Below are 19813 nucleotides of genomic sequence, written 5' to 3' on the forward strand. Positions count from 1 at the left end.
TGTGGCCAGGGAAGCCTGTCTTGTGCAGTCTGTAGGTTTTATGCCCTAGTGTGTAGGGCAGTGGCGTGCCTAGGGTATTTGGCACCTGGAACGGGTCATTTCATTGGCAACCCCCTCCCACCAAAAAATAATAAAGTGCCACTTCAAAATAGCATTGCCCTCATTGTACAACCTTCACAATAGTTATGTCCAGATATGTGCCTCCTATTCAAATCCATATTGTGCCCCCTTAAAGTACTTATCCCTTCATTGGGCCTCTAGTAATGCCCTATCAGTGCCTCCTTCACAGTGGAAATACCCTCTTTGTGCCCCCTCACAGTAGTAATGCCCATAGTGCCCCCTTCACAGTATTAATTGTCTCTCTGTGCCCCCATTATAGTTATGCCCCCTCACAGTAGTTATGCCCTCTCTGGGCCCCCTTTAAAGTAGTAATGCCCCATGTGCCCCCTTCATAGTAGTAATGAACACTCAGCTCCTTCACAGTAGTAATGCCCTCTCTGTGCCCCGTAACAGTTATGCCCCTTTACAGTAGTAATGTCCATTGTGCACCCTACACAGTAGTAATGCCAATTGTGACCCTTCATAGTAATAATTTTCATTATGCCCCCTTCATAGTAATAATTTTCATTGTGCCCCCTTCAGAGTAGTAATGCCCATTGTGCCCCCTTCATAGTAGTAATGCCCACTGTGCCCCTTCGCAGTAGTAAAGCCCTCTGTGCCCCCTTTATAGTAGTAATTCCGTCTGTGTGCCTTTATAGTAGCAGTGACCACTGTGCGCCTTTATAGTAGTAATGCCCTCTCCTCTGTACCCCATTTGTAGTAGTAATGCCTTCTCCTCTGTGCCCCCTTTGTAGTAGTAATGCCTTCTCCTCTGTGCCCCCTTTGTAGTAGTAATGCCCTCTCCTCTGTTCCCCCTTTGTAGTAGTAATGCCCTCTCCTATGTGCCCCCTTTGTAGTAGTAATGCCCTCTCCTATGTGCCCCCTTTGTAGTAGCAATGCCCTCTCCTCTGTGCCCCCTTTGTAGTAGTAATGCCCTCTCCTATTTGCCCCCTTTGTAGTAGTAATGCCCTCTCCTCTGTGCCCCCTTTGTAGTAGTAATGCCCTCTCCCATGTGCCCCCTTTGTAGTAGTAATGCCCTCTCCTCTGTGCCCCCTTTGTAGTAGTAATGCCCTCTCCTCTGTGCCCCCTTTGTAGTAGTAATGCCCTCTCCTCTGTGCCCCCTTTGTAGTAGTAATGCCCTCTCCTCTGTGCCCCCTGCAGGGTCAAGGATTTCCAGTCAGAGCTCAGTCCTGGAGGAGGGTATAGCTATAGCTGTGTTTGGTCAGGGCTGTGATACGAGGCCAGGTTTGTGGGAATTATTGAGGAACTGTAGTGGAGGCCTGGTAACCTGGAGGTCTGAGGGGTCACCTATTGAGTTCAGAGTGGCAGAACGGGTCTGTCACTCATGGCTGATTTTCAACCTGGATTTTGGGTTCTATTCAGCATCTAAATCCACGTAAAAACCGGGTGTATGCCACCTCCATTGTTTTCAGTGCGCTCTATGAAGTTCGCATCACGGAAAAAGAATTGATGCAATTCTTGAGACAGTTTTGCAGTAGCATTATATGGGGATAAAATACAGATCCTCCGGCTTGGATTACTGCCACGAATTAGCTTTTTAATCAGCTCCTGATTTTTCAGCTTCCTGACCTGCCATCAACAGGAGCAGTGTGAATGAGGCCCCTGAGAGCAAGGTCTGAGCAAAAGGAGCAGCGGTCAGCAGCCTCCAGAGCTACAGCTGTCGTGAAACTGCAAATTCCAGCATGCTCCATTCATTTCTGTGGGAGTTTTGAGAGCAGATCAGCAATTGCAGGGATCTCAAGTCTCCCGGACGTTCAGGGAGTCTCCCGCTATTAGATAGCGGCTCCCTGACACCCACATGTGAGACAATATATCCCGGAAAGGTTTACTGATAGCAGAGTAGAGATAAGAGAAGTGACAGGACAGAGTTTAGATTACAGGTTGAATTAACCCTTTAGGGTCAAATTGGCTTCTCAAGGAGATATTTATGTTAAAGGAATCCCTTCTTCTGTCTCATTCAGTAGCTATAGAACTATTGAGAGAGATGTATTTTTTTTTTTTAAATACATTTACACATTTAACCCTCCATTTTAATTATATTATTTACCCCAGTGTTAGATTCCCCCCCCCCCCCCCCTGGATGCTTGTTTTTTTTCCTACAGTGGGGTAGATAATTACACACAGGGTTTTAAAGAATAAACTTCCCGACTCAGACCAAGAGCCGACTCAGCGAGTCAGCAAGTGAATCCAAGCATCCGCGCATGCGCATTGCGCAACCTAAGCTTCGGTTCACTTGCTTCTTGTCAGCTCAGCGAATGAACCAAAGATTTGATACATGAATCGGTTCATTTGAATGAACTGATTCAAATGAACCGATTCATGTGAAAGATCCGAACTTCCCATCTCTAGTTTACTCGCAGTAAACCTTTCCGGCAACCTGTAGCAGTGTCCCCTTCTCGGCGCGTGCGCACAGTGTAAGAAGAAGCCGATGCCAGCAGTCCGCAACGGCGCATCAGGCTGAGCCTGTGTGCACGCGCGGGATCTCAAAGCGGGAGGAAGGGGAGGGAGGGAGAGGGAGAGGTGGCACTGAGGAGTAGAAGGCGGTGCTGGGCACGAACGGCGATGCGTGCGGCCGGGCACCATGCATCCACAGACCTCCCCTGCTTGGGCACCTTAATTCAATGATTGACAGGTTAGTAAAACCTGTTTTTCCGCAGAATAAAGCCACAAATAGCTTTTATAAGGCCACCTTAGAAATCAGAATGCTGCCCTGGACATGTGCATATGTTTAGCTCACAGGGCTTCTAGGTGGTGACAGAATCCCTTTAATCATATACAGAAATATGATAATTTGGGGCAGGGGAATGAGCCCAGTCCTCCACACCATAGAGCAAAGTGTGCAGATACTGCATGTGTTTGGAAAATGTAATAAAAAGTTTGTGAAAGAAAAAAAAAGAAAACCTCCCTGAAATGAGTTTTTGCAGGTTGGGATGTCTGCAATTGTGCATGCTGGGAGTTGTAGTTTCACAAAAAGGTGGAGTGCTGGAGGTTGCTAACTGATCTAGAAAGTGGGGCCAGGGTCAGAACTGAGAGGTCCTTCCTCTCTCTCTCTCCTTCCTCTCTCTCTCTCTCCTTCCTCTCTCTCCTTCCTCTCTCCTTCATCTCTCTCTCTCCTTCATCTCTCTCTCTCCTTCATCTCTCTCTCTCCTTCATCTCTCTCTCTCCTTCATCTCTCTCTCTCTCCTTCCTCTCTCTCTCTCCTTCATCTCTCTCTCTCCCCCCTCTCTCTCTCTCTTTCTCTCTCTCTCTCCTCTCTCTCTCCTTCACCTCTCTCCCTCCTCTCTCTCTCTCTCTCTCCTTTCTCTCTCCTTCCCCTCTCTCTCCTTTCTCTCTCCTTCCTCTCTCTCTCTCCTTCATCTCTCTCTCTCCCCCCTCTCTCTCTCTCTTTCTCTCTCTCTCTCCTCTCTCTCTCCTTCACCTCTCTCCCTCCTCTCTCTCTCTCTCTCCTTTCTCTCTCCTTCCCCTCTCTCTCCTTTCTCTCTCCTTCCTCTCTCCCTCTCTCCTTTCTCTCTCTCTCTCTCTCTCTCTCTCTCTCCGTCCTCTCATTCTCTCTCTCTCTCCTTCCACTCTCTCTCCTTCCTCTCTCTCTACTTCTCCCTCTCTCTCCTTCCTCTCTCTCTCCTTCCTCTCTCTCTCTCCTTCCTCTCTCTCTCTCTCCTTCCTCTCTCTCTCTCTCCTTCCTCTCTCTCTCTCTCCTTCCTCTCTCTCTCTCTCCTTCCTCTCTCTCTCCTTCCTCTCTCTCTCTCCTTCCTCTCTCTCCTTCACCTCCCCCTCTTTCTCTCTCTCTTTCTCTCTCTCTCCTTCCTCTCTCTCCTTTCTCTCTCCTTCCTCTCTCCCTCTCTCCTCTCTCTCTCTCTCTCTCTCTCTCTCTCTCTCCGTCCTCTCATTCTCTCTCTCTCTCTCTCCTTCCACTCTCTCTCCTTCCTCTCTCTCTACTTCTCCCCCTCTCTCTCCTTCCTCTCTCTCTACTTCTCCCTCTCTCTCCTTCCTCTCTCTCTCTCCTTCCTCTCTCTCTCTCCTTCCTCTCTCTCTCCTTCCTCTCTCTCTCTCCTTCCTCTCTCTCCTTCACCTCCCCCTCTTTCTCTCTCTCTCCTTCCTCTCTCTCCCTCTCTCCTTTCTCTCTCTCTCTCTCTGTCCTCTCATTATCTCTCTCCTTCAACTCTCTCTCCTTCCTCTCTCTCTCCTTCCTCTCTCTCTCCTTCCTCTCTCTCTCTGTCCTCTCATTCTCTCTCTCTCCTTCCACTCTCTCTCCTTCCCCCCTCTCTCTCTCCTTCCTCTCTCTCTCTACTCCCCCCTCTCTCTCTCCTTCCTCTCTCTCGCTACTCCCCCCTCTCTCTCTCCTTCCACTCTCTCTCCTTCCTCTCTCTCTACTCCCCCCCTCCTCTCTCTCCTTCACCTCTCTCCCTCCTCTCTCTCTCTCCTTTCTCTATCCTTCCCCCCTCTCTCTCCTTTCTCTCTCCTTCCCCCTCTCTCTCCTTCCTCTCTCCCTCTCTCCTTTCTCTCTCTCTCTCTCTCTCCGTCCTCTCATTCTCTTTCTCTCTCCTTCCACTCTCTCTCCTTCCACTCTCTCTCCTTCCTCTCTCTCTCCTTCCTCTCTCTCTCTCTCCTTTCTCTCTCTCTCTCCTTCCTCTCTCTCTCCTTCCTCTCTCTCTCTCCTTCCTCTCTCTCTCTCCTTCCTCTCTCTCTCCTTCCTCTCTCTCTCCTTCACCTCCCCCTCTTTCTCTCTCTCTCTCTTTCTCTCTCTCTCTTTCTCTCTCTCTCCTTCCTCTCTCTCTCTCCTTCCTTTCTCTCTCTCTGTCCTCTCATTCTCTCTCTCCTTTCTCTCTCTCTCCTTTCTCTCTCTCTCCTTTCTCTCTCTCTCTCCTTTCTCTCTCTCTCTCTCTCCTCTCATTCTCTCTCTCCTTTCTCTCTCTCTCCTTCCTCTCTCTATCTCCTCTCTCTCTCTCTCTCTCTCTCTCTCTCCTTCCTCTCTCTCTCTCCTTCCTCTCTCTCTCCTTCCTCTCTCTCTCCTTCACCTCCCCCCTCTTTCTCTCTCTCTTTCTCTCTCTCTCCTTCCTCTCTCTCTCCTTCCTCTCTCTCTCCTTCCTCTCTCTCTCCCTCTCTCCTTTCTCTCTCTCTGTCCTCTCATTCTCTCTCTCCTTTCTCTCTCTGTCCTCTCATTCTCTCTCTCCTTCCACTCTCTCTCCTTCCTCTCTCTCTCCTTCCCCCCCCCTCTCTCTCTCTCCTCCCCCCTCTCTCTCTCCTTCCACTCTCTCTCCTTCCTCTCTCTCTCCTTCACCTCTCTCCCTCCCCTTTCTCTCTCCTTCCCCCTCTCTCTCCTTCCTCTCTCCCTCTCTCCTTTCTCTCTCTCTCCGTCCTCTCATTCTCTCTCTCTCCTTCCACTCTCTCTCCTTCCTCTCTCTCTACTTCTCCCCCTCTCTCTCTCTCTCCTTCCTCTCTCTCTCTCTCCTTCCTCTCTCTCTCTCTCTCCTTCCTCTCTCTCTCTCTCCTTCCTCTCTCTCTCTCTCCTTCCTCTCTCTCTCTCCTTCCTCTCTCTCTCCTTCCTCTCTCTCTCCTTCCCCTCTCTCTCTCTGTCCTCTCCTTCTCTCTCTCTCTCCTTCCACTCTCTCTCCTTCCCCCCCCTCTCTCTCTCCTTCCACTCTCTCTCCTTCCTCTCTCTCTCCTTCACCTCTCTCTCTCTGTCCTCTCATTCTCTCTCTCTCTCTCTCCTTCCACTCTCTCTCCTTCCTCTCGCTCTACTTCTCCCCCTCTCTCTCTCCTTCCTCTCTCTCTCTCTCCTTCCTCTCTCTCTCCTTCCTCTCTCTCCTTCCCCTCTCTCTCTGTCCTCTCATTCTCTCTCTCTCTCCTTCCACTCTCTCTCCTCCCCCCCTCTCTCTCTCTCCTTCCTCTCTCTCTCTACTCCCCCCCTCTCTCTCTCCTTCCACTCTCTCTCCTTCCTCTCTCTCTACTCCCCCCTCCTCTCTCTCTCCTTCACCTCTCTCCCTCCCCTTTCTCTCTCCTTCCCCCCTCTCTCTCCTTCCTCTCTCCCTCTCTCCTTTCTCTCTCTCTCTGTCCTCTCATTCTCCCTCTCTCTCCTTCCACTCTCTCTCCTTCCTCTCTCTCTCTCCTTCCTCTCTCTCTCTCCTTCCTCTCTCTCCTTCACCTCCCCCTCTTTCTCTCTCTCTCTCTCCTTCCTCTCTCTCTCCTTCCTCTCTCTCTCCCTCTCTCCTTTCTCTCTCTCTCTGTCCTCTCTTTCTCTCTCTCCTTCCACTCTCTCTCCTTCCTCTCTCTCTCTCCTTCCTCTCTCTCTCTCCTTCCCCCCTCTCTCTCTCTCTCTCTCTCTCTGTCCTCTCATTCTCTCTCTCTCTCCTTCCTCTCTCTCTCTACTCCCCCCTCTCTCTCTCCTTCCTCTCTCTCTCTCCTCCCCCCCCTCTCTCTCCTTCCACTCTCTCTCCTTCCTCTCTCTCTACCCCCCCCCCTCCTCTCTCTCTCTCCTTCCTCTCTCTCTCTCAATTCAATTCTATTCAAAGTAAACTGCAATGAGTAGTCTGGAAGCCGCTAGCAAAATCTGACCCAATTTTTGTGTGTCCCTGGGACACTTGAGATTCCCGAACACCCCAAAGAGACATAGCTTCGGTGAGACTGGTATGGATATTTTACAAACATCAGAGATGACTTTGCAAATCTTTTGCCAATAGGATGCAATTTTAGAACATTTCCACCATAAATGGCTGTGAGCGCCTATTTCAAGATCACATCTCCAGCAGACCGGGCTGCATTCAGGAAACATACGGTTAATTCTTTGTGGTGTGTAGTACCATTGGGTTAGTGCTTTATAACTGTTTTCTTGTAGTTTGACACACCTGGACACCCTGTGGGGGGCCTTCAGGGCATTGTGTAACTCCTTCGCTGAGAATTGGATATTTAGTTCACTATCCCATTTTGAGATGAAGGGAAATTTGTCAGGGCGTGTTAGGGCCAATAGAAGGCTGTATAATTTAGATCATTTTCCTTTTGGTTCTTTTGTTTGAAGGGCTAGTTTCTCAAAAGCAGATTGTTCTGAGGTCCCAGTGAGGTTTTTAAGGTGGGATTTCATAAAGTGAATAAAATGAGCTATTTGGAAATTTGAAAGGCTGGCTATTATAGGGTGTTTTTTTCAGTGCGTCGAAAGTTGGGATGTCATTATCTGGGCATAGAGATAAAACCGGTGTGGTGACAGATAGAGTTTCCCAGAACTGGGTTGAGGAGTGGCAGAGGACATCACGAACTTGCATCAGGGTGAGGTAGTTTGTTAATTGGTGATCTTTCCATTTAGAGTCCTTCCACCTGTCAAAAGTGTATTTAGTGATAGTGTTATACGTTTGTAGTTTAGCGTTCTTTTGGGATTGGTCCAGGAAGATTGATGAGTGAAGTGGGAGGTTTAACATATTGCCTTCAGTAATTAGGTCTAGTCGTTTCGAGTAAGGTCTTAGCCATTCTAGGCATCTAAGAGCAATTACTGCTTTGTGGTAGGTATATAGTTCCGGAATACCAAGCCCACCATTCATGGGGTGTTGTGCCATAAGTGTGAGAGGCAGTCTAGATCTCTTACCTCCCCAGAGGAATTTTGATAGGATCCCTTGCATTTTTGCAAAGTCAGCTTTGGGGATTGGAATAGGCAGTGCTTGAAGGTAGTAAAGAACAGTGGGCAGGAGTACCGTTTTGACCAAACCACGATATAAATGGAATATCCCAAGAACCTATCAAGTCTTTGGTAGTGCTTGAAAATTATCTCAAAACAAATTCGAAAAATCCGGTGTTAGTGTTATCCCTAAGAATACTATCGATTCAGTGGTCCATTGAAAAGGGGTGGTTTTTTGTAAAGTGGCCATGACTTTTGGGCTCAGGTTCACATTTAGGACTGTGGATTTAGATAAGTTCACTGAAAAATTGGATAGGGAGTGATAAGTCTGAAGTGTAGACATAATTGCTGGAAAGGCTAGATTTGGGTTAGTGATAAGTAGGAGTACATCATCGGCAAATGCAGCTGCTTGATGAGTTATAGACCCTACTTTCATCCCCTCGATTTCAGCATGTTGTCTAAATGATTGAAGAAGCGTTTCTATAACCAACACAAACAGTAGGGGAGAGAGGGGGGGCAGCCTTGACGTGTGCCGTTTGATATTGTGAATACTGGGGAGAGGGTGCCATTCACCAGGATGCGCGCTGTAGGTTTATAATACATTGCCATAACCCCGGCTATGAAGGTATTCGAGATTCCAAATTTTGCTAACGTTTGTGTCATAAAGAGCCAATCCACTCTGTCAAAAGCTTTCTCCGCATCCATGCTGAGGATAGCTAATGGTGATTTGGACTTGGTAGCTAGTTGTATAAGGTTTATAACCCTGATAATGTTTTTCCCTTCCCTTCCAGGTATAAAGCCCACCTGTTCCGCCGAAATAAGGTCTGGTAAGTAAAGCTTTAGTCTGTTGGCCAGCATTTTTGCATAAAGTTTGAGGTCGTTATTGAGGAGTGAAATTGGCCTATAGTTTGAGCAGAGTGAGTGGTCTTTATTAGGTTTAGGGATAATGAATATTTGCGCAGACAACATATCTCTGGTGAATGGTTTTCCCTCTCTTGCCTCGTTACAAACTGCCAATAGCCGGGGTAATAAGGTCTCTTTAAACGAGGAGTAGTAAAAAACTGGTAGGCCGTCTGGTCCTTCTGTCTTTTAACATGAGAGCCCAAAGCAATTAGATGACCTCTTATAACAGTTTTGTGGGCGTCCCAAAGTACAGCTTGGGATAGGTCTGCTGATTCATTCAAGTGGAAATATTCCTCAATCAGATCAGCTAATTTTAGGATATTAGAGCTATTCAATAATGTTTCATTTAACCTCCATCTATATTCCATTTTAGGCATGTTGGGAATAGTACATGTGAGGAAAACTGGGGCATGATCTGACAGAAGAATATTCCCAATCCTGGATGAGATACAATACTGAAGTGCTTGCGTATTTAGGAAGATGTAATCCAATCTTTGATAGGAGTGGTGGGCAGAAGAGAAATAGGTAAAGTCTTTTTCATTGGAGTGCAATGCCGTCCAGACGTCTATAAGACCCTGTTGGGAAAGTGCCTTTTTTATTCTACATAGTGATATTTTTGACATTGATGAGGATCTAGTGGAAGAGTCGAGGCTAGGGACTAGTGCGATGTTAAAGTCTCCGCCTAGGATGATAATGCCCTCTGCAAAATTCCCAAGTTTCTGTGTGTTTTCTAGAAGCCATGAGGTTTGCACCGTATTAGGTACATATATATATACAGTACAGACCAAAAGTTTGGACACACCTTCTCATTCAAAGCGTTTTCTTTATTTTCATGACTATGAAGGCATCAAAACTATGAATTAACACATGTAGAATTATATACATAACAAACAAGTGTGAAACAACTGAAAATATGTCATATTCTAGGTTCTTCAAAGTAGCCACCTTTTGCTTTGATTACTGCTTTGCACACTCTTGGCATTCTCTTCATGAGCTTCAAGAGGTAGTCCCCTGAAATGGTCTTCCAACAGTCTTGAAGGAGTTCCCAGAGATGCTTAGCACTTGTTGGCCCTTTTGCCTTCACTCTGCGGTCCAGCTCATCCCAAACCATCTCGATTGGGTTCAGGTCCGGTGACTGTGGAGGCCAGGTCATCTGGCGCAGCACCCCATCACTCTCCTTCATGGTCAAATAGCCCTTACTTTCAAAGTTTTCCCAATTTTTCGGCTGACTGACTGACCTTCATTTCTTAAAGTAATGATGGCCACTCGTTTTTCTTTACTTAGCTGCTTTTTTCTTGCCATAATACAAATTCTAACAGTATATTCAGTAGGACTATCAGCTGTGTATCCACCTGACTTCTCCTCAACGCCACTGATGGTCCCAACCCCATTTATAAGGCAAGAAATCCCACTTATTAAACCTGACAGGGCACACCTGTGAAGTGAAAACCATTTCAGGGGACTACCTCTTGAAGCTCATCAAGAGAATGCCAAGAGTGTGCAAAGCAGTAATCAAAGCAAAAGGTGGCTACTTTGAAGAACCTAGAATATGACATATTTTCAGTTGTTTCACACTTGTTTGTTATGTATATGATTCCACATGTGTTAATTCATAGTTTTGATGCCTTCAGTGTGAATCTACAATTTTCATAGTCATAAAAATAAAGAAAACTCTTTGAATGAGAAGGTGTGTCCAAACTTTTGGTCTGTACTGTATATATTACAAAAAGTAAATAGCTGGGGACCTATCGTTCCTTTTACAAAGATATATCTACCATCCCTGTCCACCAATTTGTCTTGAAGTATAAACTGAGTATTTTTATGGATGGCTATGCTGACCCCTTTTGTGGCCGTTGAGGGAGAAGTGCTATGAAACCATTGGTTATATAGCATATGTGATAGCTTTGGAACATGGTTTATGCGAAAGTGGGTTTCTTGTATTAAAGCTACTTGCACTCTCATCTTATGCAAATAATGACATATTTGGCTCAGTTTTGATGGTGCGTTTAGACCTCTAACATTGTATGTACATATACACTCACCTAAAGAATTATTAGGAACACCATACTAATACGGTGTTGGACCCCCTTTTGCCTTCAGAACTGCCTTAATTCTATGTGGCATTGATTCAACAAGGTGCTGATAGCATTCTTTAGAAATGTTGGCCCATATTTATGGGATAGCATCTTGCAGTTGATGGAGATTTGAGGGATGCACATCCAGGGCACGAAGCTCCCGTTCCACCACATCCCAAAGATGCTCTATTGGGTTGAGATCTGGTGACTGTGGGGGCCATTTTAGTACAGTGAACTCATTGTCATGTTCAAGAAACCAATGTGAAATGATTCGAGCTTTGTGACATGGTGCATTATCCTGCTGGAAGTAGCCATCAGAGGATGGATACATGTTCTCATTCTGTTTACGCCAAATTCGGACTCTACCATTTGAATGTCTCAACAGAAATCGAGACTCATCAGACCAGGCAACATTTTTCCAGTCTTCAACAGTCCAATTTTGGTGAGCTCGTGCAAACTGTAGCCTCTTTTTCCTATTTGTAGTGGAGATGAGTGGTACCCGGTGGGGTCTTCTGCTGTTGTAGCCCATCCGCCTCAAGGTTGTGCGTGTTGTGGCTTCACAAATGCTTTGCTGCATACCTCGGTTGTAACGAGTGGTTATTTCAGTCAACGTTGCTCTTCTATCAGCTTGAATCAGTCGGCCCATTCTCCTCTGACCTCTAGCATCCACAAGGCATTTTTGCCCACAGGACTGCCGCATACTGGATGTTTTTCCCTTTTCACACCATTCTTTATAAACCCTAGAAATGGTTGTGCGTGAAAATCCCAGTAACTGAGCAGATTGTGAAATACTCAGACCGGCCCGTCTGGCACCAACAACCATGCCACGCTCAAAATTGCTTAAATCACCTTTCTTTCCCATTCTGACATTCAGTTTGGAGTTCAGGAGATTGTCTTGACCAGGAGCACCCCCCTAAATGCATTGAAGCAACTGCCATGTGATTGGTTGACTAGATAATTGCATTAATGAGAAATAGAACAGGTGTTCCTAATAATTCTTTAGGTGAGTGTATGTAAGCTAGCCATGCATATATAAGCCTAGTTCGTGAACAGTCATCCATACCTGAATCCAGTACCAGTAATGTGCGCAGCAATAGGAGGGGGGGAGGAAAGGAGTAGGATAAAGGAGGGAGGACCTTAAGCAAAAAAAAGGAAAAAAACAGTAGTAACAGTTAATTACAATATAATACTTAACGGAGGGTCTCCAAGTAAGAGACATGTGGACTGGGGAGGGGGTCTACAATGGGTGGACCGAGTCCCCATTTGAGCTATGTGTCATGGGATATAACGACATTTAATCAGAAAGACATGAGGCACATTGGCCTGAAAGCGAAGTGACTTGCTAGGAATAACTGTAATTTTTCCTTTTGCCACTGGGTGTCACTCTTTGATTAGAAAACTATTTATCACAACACATAACTAATATAACCCAACATATAATATACTAGGAGATGTCGCGCTCATCCACAGGAAGCCAGGAGCCCGGACCTCGCCCTGAACCTTAGGCGCACAACGGATCCCAATAAAAAGAAAGACGGTCCAGCTTCACTGAAAAATACTTGAGGCTTTATTTAATCCCATGCAGATAAAAACCAACATACAGCAATGCAGAAAATCGACCGGTTTCGGATCACTATAGATGTGGATCCTTAGTCATGATGACTAAGGATCCACATCTATAGTGATCCGAAACCGGTCGATTTTCTGCATTTCTGTATGTTGGTTTTTATCTGCACGGGATTAAATAAAGCCTCAAGTATTTTTCAGTGAAGCTGGACCGTCTTTCTTTTTATTGGGAACATATAATATAGGACTATCACAATCTGTTGAGGAGATGGTAGCGCATAAGTAGGGTGAATTCAGAGGCGTCAGAAAGAGTAGATACATAACTAGGGTTAGAGAAGGAGAGTTAAAGGAGAATTGTGCAGAAATATCAGATAATAAAGCCTGCCAAAAACAGGTCAGAGGTTTCTTTTTTACAAATAACAGGAGTTAGTGTGACCTAGCCTTTGTAGGTCATCAGAATAAATGTGTGCAGACGGTGTTTTAGTTGCGTCCTGCGTTGGTCCGTCATCAGACGGGTAGTTGTCCATGGGCCTTCCTTGGTTTCTGCCGCTTGGTTGTTCCTTCTTGCCAGGAATTCCTTATGGGTAGTGAAGGTAGCGAGGCTAGATTTTGTGCAGGGCACCAGTCCTGAATATCCAGGTCTTTAATGTCCAGGACGTCACATACTCTCTGTAAGTCAGCATGCGCCCGGATGACTTGTTTCCTGAGCGGTGTATTGATTAGTAAACCGAATGGGTGAAGCCATCTATATGTTAGTTTCTTTTGCTGCAAGATGTCCAGAAGAGGTTTCAGGTTTCTTGTGGCTTTGGGATCGGCCGCAGTGCCATTTGAATCCTGTCCATCTCTAGCTTTTCTGGCGGACAGTCTGGTACAAGGCCGGAGAAAAACAGCACCACCTCTTGTTTCAGGGACTCCATTGAAACCGACTCAGGTACCCCTTTGAGCCTTATATTATTTCTTCGTCCCCTGTTATCTTGGTCCTCTACTAGGGCATATAAGTAGTTAATGTGGGCCTGTGCATTGTCCATACTGGTTGCCACTTGCTCCCCAAATTCAATAAGGGTTTGCCGTTCAGTCTCTAGTGCGTCCACTCTGGCACTCAACTGATGTACATCTTGTTTTATTTCAGACAAATCCTGCCTGAGGGGTTCTAGAGCGTCATGCAAGAGGTCTCTCATGAAGACTCTGGACAGAGGTAAGTCGTCTGCCACGGCGGTCTCCTCAGGATCGCTATCTCTTTCCCCCTCTGAGTCAGCGTCTTTACCTGCTATTAGAGCCGCCCCCGGCGCGCGGTCGCCATCTTGGATTCTGACCTCGCTTCAGGTTTCCTCACAAATCTGTCTAGAGCGCTTTGATTTGAAGCCGTCTTCAGCCTCCCAGGTGTCTCTTTAGGCTTGTCTTTGCCGATTTTCCCCATTATTCGCCATTGTCTTTGCTTTAATAAGCTCAAAAGGGCTCGGTCAGCAGCAGAGCTCTTCACTTAGCCTGCATCCGGCTCGGCCGCTAGACTCCGCTCCCTGTATGGGAGCTTTGGATGGACAGGGTGGAGATCAGTTGTTGCAGCCCACGTGGTTTGGAGTGGTCCTTGTTGGCCAGTAGGGCTTTATGGTGGTATGAGTTGGGGCTGCTGTTCTGTAGGTGGTTCCAATATGATAGCGCCCTCTTCTGTACTGCAAGAAGCTCAGCCCGGCAAGAGTTGTTAGAAGTGCTCTGATGAACCTGGAGGAGGTGTTAGCAGAATTCCAGGTGGACTGTTTCTGTTGGGCTGGAATCCCATTTGGTTTGGTCTGGATAGGTGATGGGGCCCCATACTTCACTGCCATAGAGGAGTATTGGGGTGATGACGCTGTCAAAGATTTTAAGCCAGACTCTCACAGGTGGTTTTATTTTGCACAGTCGTCTCCTAATGGCAGAGAAGTGCAGCGTCCCACTCAGGACACGTGGGAACTGCAAAATTACTGTAAAACGGCATTATCACATTGCATGTCATTTTGTATTACAACACCTGTTGTATCCCTGTTCATAGGCTGGTCTGGTGTAATTTATACATCCCACCACTAGATGGGGATATGGGTATTTACCTAGGTCTGGCCTAGTGAGACAGATTAGTTGTAGTTGAGTCTGCTGTTAAGTTTGAGAGAGTGCAGATCTAGCACTTCTGCTCAGGTAAAAGTCTAGTCCAGAAAGGGACAAAGAAAAGAAAGACTAAAAAACCAAAGGATAAAAGCCACTATCCAGGCATCAAAGACCTTTGGGAATCCAGGTGAAGGATAGGATCACAGTAAGCAATGAATAAAACAGAACTTTTATTCTTAATTTTTAATAAATAATAATAGTTGATCCACTTGTGAAGACGACTACAATACGGACAAACATATACAAGAAATAATGGGGAAAGACAGAATGAGGGAGAGGACAAACGCGAGGGACCCCACTAACCCTATGGGAACCCTTGCTATCACCTCAACCCACAGGAACACCCTGATGCTGGATGGCCTGTGGTCCCGTACCTATCCTGACTCTCCCTAAAAAGACCCTAAGACCTCCCAACGCGTTTCCCCTAAAGAAGGTTCATCAGGGGAGAGATAATGGGTGAAGAAACATACAATAAACATATATATCATATGTAAAAAACCACCCAATGCTGGGTACACAACTCTTTCTTAATCACAGACCATTAGATAAATAGTCAATGGCCTATGGCACCAATGTCGCCCAATTCTATAGTTACGAAAAATGTACACTGATATAATAACTCCAAAAGGTCCCCCCACATAGAAAGGGCTAGGTACAAAGGCATATAAATACAAGGACGTCAATTAATAATCGCTCAAATGTCCGTTCCCACAATTACAGATATAGGATTAAAGGGAACCTGTCACCAGGATTTTGTGCATAGAGCTGGGGACATGGGCTGCTAGATGGCCGCTAGCTCATCTGCAATACCCAGTCCCCACAGCTCTCCGCGCTTTTATTGTGTTAAAAAACAGTTTTGATCAATATGCAAATTACCTGATATGAGTCCTGTATCCGGAGATGAGTCAAGCGGAAAGGAGCCCAGCACCGCCCCGCGTCCTCCGAATCTCCTCCTTGCTGGCTGACGTCACAGAGCTGGAGCGCCAAAATCTCGCGATGCGCGAGCTAGCGCATGCGTAGTTCGTTCCCTGTGCTGATGCCAGTACAGGGAATGAACATGATGCTGACACTGCGCATGCGCTAGCTCGCTCCAGCTCTGTGACGTCAGCCAGCAAGGAGGAGATTCGGAGGACGCGGGGCGGTGCTGGGCTTCTTTCCGCTTGACTCATCTCCGGATACAGGACTCATATCAGGTCATTTGCATATTGATCAAAACTGTTTTTTAACACAATAAAAGCGCAGAGAGCTGTGGGGACTGGGTATTGCAGATGAGCTAGCGGCCATCTAGCAGCCCATGTCCCCAGCTCTATGCACAAAATCCCGGTGACAGTTTCTCTTTAATGATGACATACAGTACAGACCAAAAGTTTGGACACACCTTCTCATTTAAAGAGTTTTCTTTATTTTCATGACTATGAAAATTGTAGATTCACACTGAAGGCATCAAAACTATGAATTAACACATGTGGAATTATATACATAACAAACAAGTGTGAAACAACTGAAAATATGTCATATTCTAGGTTCTTCAAAGTAGCCACCTTTTGCTTTGATTACTGCTTTGCACACTCTTGGCATTATCTTGATGATCTTCAAGAGGTAGTCCCCTGAAATGGTTTTCAGTTCACAGGTGTGCCCTGTCAGGTTTAATAAGTGGGATTTCTTGCCTTATAAATGGGGTTGGGACCATCAGTTGCGTTGAGGAGAAGTCAGGTGGATACACAGCTGATATTCCTACTGAATAGACTGTTAGAATTTGTATTATGGCAAGAAAAAAGCAGCTAAGTAAAGAAAAACGAGTGGCCATCATTACTTTAAGAAATGAAGGTCAGTCAGTCAGCCGAAAAATTGGGAAAACTTTGAAAGTAAGGGCTATTTGACCATGAAGGAGAGTGATGGGGTGCTGCGCCAGATGACCTGGCCTCCACAGTCACCGGACCTGAACCCAATCGAGATGGTTTGGGGTGAGCTGGACCGCAGAGTGAAGGCAAAAGGGCCAATAAGTGCTAAGCATCTCTGGGAACTCCTTCAAGACTGTTGGAAGACCATTTCGGGGACTACCTCTTGAAGCTCATCAAGAGAATGCCAAGAGTGTGCAAAGCAGTAATCAAAGCAAAAGGTGGCTACTTTGAAGAACCTAGAATATGACATATTTTCAGTTGTTTCACACTTGTTTGTTATGTATATAATTCCACATGTGTTAATTCATAGTTTTGATGCCTTCATAGTCATGAAAATAAAGAAAACTCTTTGAATGAGAAGGTGTGTCCAAACTTTTGGTCTGTACTGTATATTATGAGCCGTATCCAGAAAGCACACATATGTAATGATAAACCATATCATGTGCCGTGGACCATTCTTATACACAGATATCAAACATCTCCATCCATAAAACTAGGAAAGACGATCTCATTAGCAGCACAAGTTCTAATACACAAAAAAATGCCTCAGATAGGTCCTGCTACTATTGCCAACCAAGAAATATACCTCAGTGAATTTGGTTTAAACATAGATAACATATCAGTCCAAAGGACCTATTACTTATCTCTGGATGAGGAGGTGATGCATTGACTGCATGGCCACTGCTGGTAGGGGGAGCCTGGTACCAAGCCTGACGTCCTGGGAGCAAGATTGCTACTGAGGCAAGGACCTACACTCCTTTTTATAGCTTGTTTAATTGTTTAATGCTTTCCTTACTTGTTTAATGGCCCATATCCGGTCAGTGGAACGCACTCTAAATACACCTGTGTGCGTCCACTGCTGGCTCTTCCTTTCTGTGAAGCCTCCGCTTCTCTCCCGGTAGTTGGAACGCATCTTGCGCTCCACCTGCCGCCGACTTCCTGTCAATGGAACGCAACATACGTTCCACAGCACTTCCGATGACATGGTGAGTCAGGGAGGTGGATGATTGTATGTTTAGACATCTTGGCCCTGTAACAATACTACCTAAAGTCCTAGGGGGCGTTCTATAGATAACATTAAGTAGTTAGATGACAAGATTAGAGTTTGGAGTATAGAGGGGGCGATCCTGTATATTAAGGTGACACGATTAAAGTTATGATCATACTATTTGGCATTATAAGGTGGACCAATTAGATTAAACAAAAATAATTCATTATACAATTGTAGGCTGTATGATTCATATAAAGCCTCCACTAGAATGAAAATATACACTCTCCTAAAGAATTATTAGGAACACCATATTAATACGGTGTTGGACCCCCTTTTGCCTTCAGAACGGCCTTAATTCTACGTGGCATTGATTCAACAAGGTGCTGATAGCATTCTTTAGAAATGTTGGCCCATATTGATAGGATAGCATCTTGCAGTTGATGGAGATTGGAGGGATGCACATCCAGGGCACGAAGCTCCCGTTCCACCACATCCCAAAGATGCTCTATTGGGTTGAGATCTGGTGACTGTGGGGGCCATTTTAGTACAGTGAACTCATTGTCATGTTCAAGAAACCAATTTGAAATGATTCGAGCTTTGTGACATGGTGCATTATCCTGCTGGAAGTAGCCATCAGAGGATGGATACATGTTCTCATTCTGTTTACGCCAAATTCGGACTCTACCATTTGAATGTCTCAACAGAAACCGAGACTCATCAGACCAGGCAACATTTTTCCAGTCTTCAACAGTCCAATTTTGGTGAGCTCGTGCAAATAGTAGCCTCTTTTTCCTATTTGTAGTGGAGATGAGTGGTACCCGGTGGGGTCTTCTGCTGTTGTAGCCCATCCGCCTCAAGGCTGTGCGTGTTGTGGCTTCACAAATGCTTTGCTGCATACCTCGGTTGTAACGAGTGGTTATTTCAGTCAAGGTTGCTCTTCTATCAGCTTGAATCAGTCGGCCCATTCTCCTCTGACCTCTAGCATCCACAAGGCATTTTCACCCACAGGACTGCCGCATACTGGATGTTTTTCCCTTTTCACACCATTCTTTGTAAACCCTAGAAATGGTTGTGCGTGAAAATCCCAGTAACTGAGCAGATTGTGAAATACTAAGACCGGCCCGTCTGGCACCAACAACCATGCCACGCTCAAAATTGCTTAAATCACCTTTCTTTCCCATTCTGACATTCAGTTTGGAGTTCAGGAGATTGTCTTGACCAGGACCACACCCCTAAATGCATTGAAGCAACTGCCATGTGATTGGTTGACTAGATAATTGTATTAATGAGAAATAGAACAGGTGTTCCTAATAATTCTTTAGGTGAGTGTATATTAATTATTAATTATGATTATACATATAAAGACACTTCCCGTGTCGATTCAAATAGCCAGAAATATTCCCCAAAGAAACTTTATTAGGAGTCAAAGCACAGAAAAAGGTTTATTATAAAAACAAACCCAGGTCCTCATCGTCACTACACCAGGGACAGGATCTCACAGAAAACATGAAAATGTCAATCTCTCATTGAGGCCATTGGGGGACTGGGACCGTAAACGATAAATCCATTCTGTCTCCCTTTGGAGAATCCGTTGGTACCAGTCACCCCTCCTCTCTGATTCATATATGACCTCTAACGCCGAGAACTTGAGGGATTCCGGGTTGCCGCCATGCACTTCCACATGTGGTTTGCGATCGGAGTATCTTTTCTTTTTTAATATGATCATTAATATGCTCGCATATCCGACGGCGCAGCTCTCCAAATGTTTTACCAACATAGTCCATCGGACATGTGCACTGACATAGATACACACCCCTGGTTCTGCAGTTTATGAAATCTCTAATATAGTATTCCTTTCTCGTGACAGAACAAATGTTGGATTTCGTATTATGGATATATCTACAAGCTTTGCATCTGCCACATTTGAACATCCCCAGGGGTTTGCGATCCAACCAAGTGCCTTCTTTCTTGGGGGCGGAAAAGTGGCTGTGCACAAGGCGGTCTCGTAGGCTCCTCTCCTTGCGAAAGGTAATGATCGGACGCGGAGGGACCACATCTAACAGATCAGGATCCATTCTCAGAATGGGCCAGAATTTATTAAGAATATTCCTCATTCCCTTGTTGGTTGTGTCGAACGTAGATATAATACGAATCATACCAACGTCTTTTTCTTGCTTATCATATTTTGGGATAAGGATTTCGTTCCGATTCTGGTCTCTTGCATTCTGAAAAGCCTCCTTCAATACTGGGTCTGGATAACCCCTTTCTCTAAACCTATTCCGGAGTTTGGAGGCCTCCTGGTAGTATCCCTCCACGTCCGAGCAATTCCTTCTGATTCGCAAAAAATTGGCCCTTAGGAATGCCTTTCTTAAGGGCATACGGATGGTAACTTGACCAACGTAACAAATTATTTGTAGCTGTTGGTTTCCTGAATACGTTTGTAGATAGTTTATCCATGCATTTAGTCACCTCAACATCCAAAAAGGTAATCCTGTCATGGTGGTGTTCATGGGTGAAGGAA

At 45.6% G+C, this 19813-nt stretch overlaps 1 protein-coding gene across 2 annotated transcripts in view; it reads left to right on the plus strand.

Annotated features, from left to right (window-relative positions):
- Positions 1–8314: 8314 nt before the first annotated feature.
- LOC121009561 (synaptosomal-associated protein 25-like) overlaps positions 8315–19813 on the plus strand; it is a 40309-nt gene continuing 28810 nt past the window's right edge. Inside the window, exons 1-4 of one of the 2 annotated variants that reach the window (XM_040442774.1) lie at positions 8315–8345; positions 8512–8547; positions 8997–9148; positions 13394–13459. The gene's annotated coding sequence lies outside the window, so the exon portion shown is untranslated. The remainder of the gene's footprint in view (positions 8346–8511; positions 8548–8996; positions 9149–13393; positions 13460–19813) is intronic. The other variant, XM_040442773.1, reaches the window with a different exon arrangement.

Source organism: Bufo bufo, chromosome 8 (genome assembly GCF_905171765.1).
Source record: "Bufo bufo chromosome 8, aBufBuf1.1, whole genome shotgun sequence".
In the NCBI taxonomy this organism is placed as follows: domain Eukaryota; kingdom Metazoa; phylum Chordata; class Amphibia; order Anura; family Bufonidae; genus Bufo; species Bufo bufo.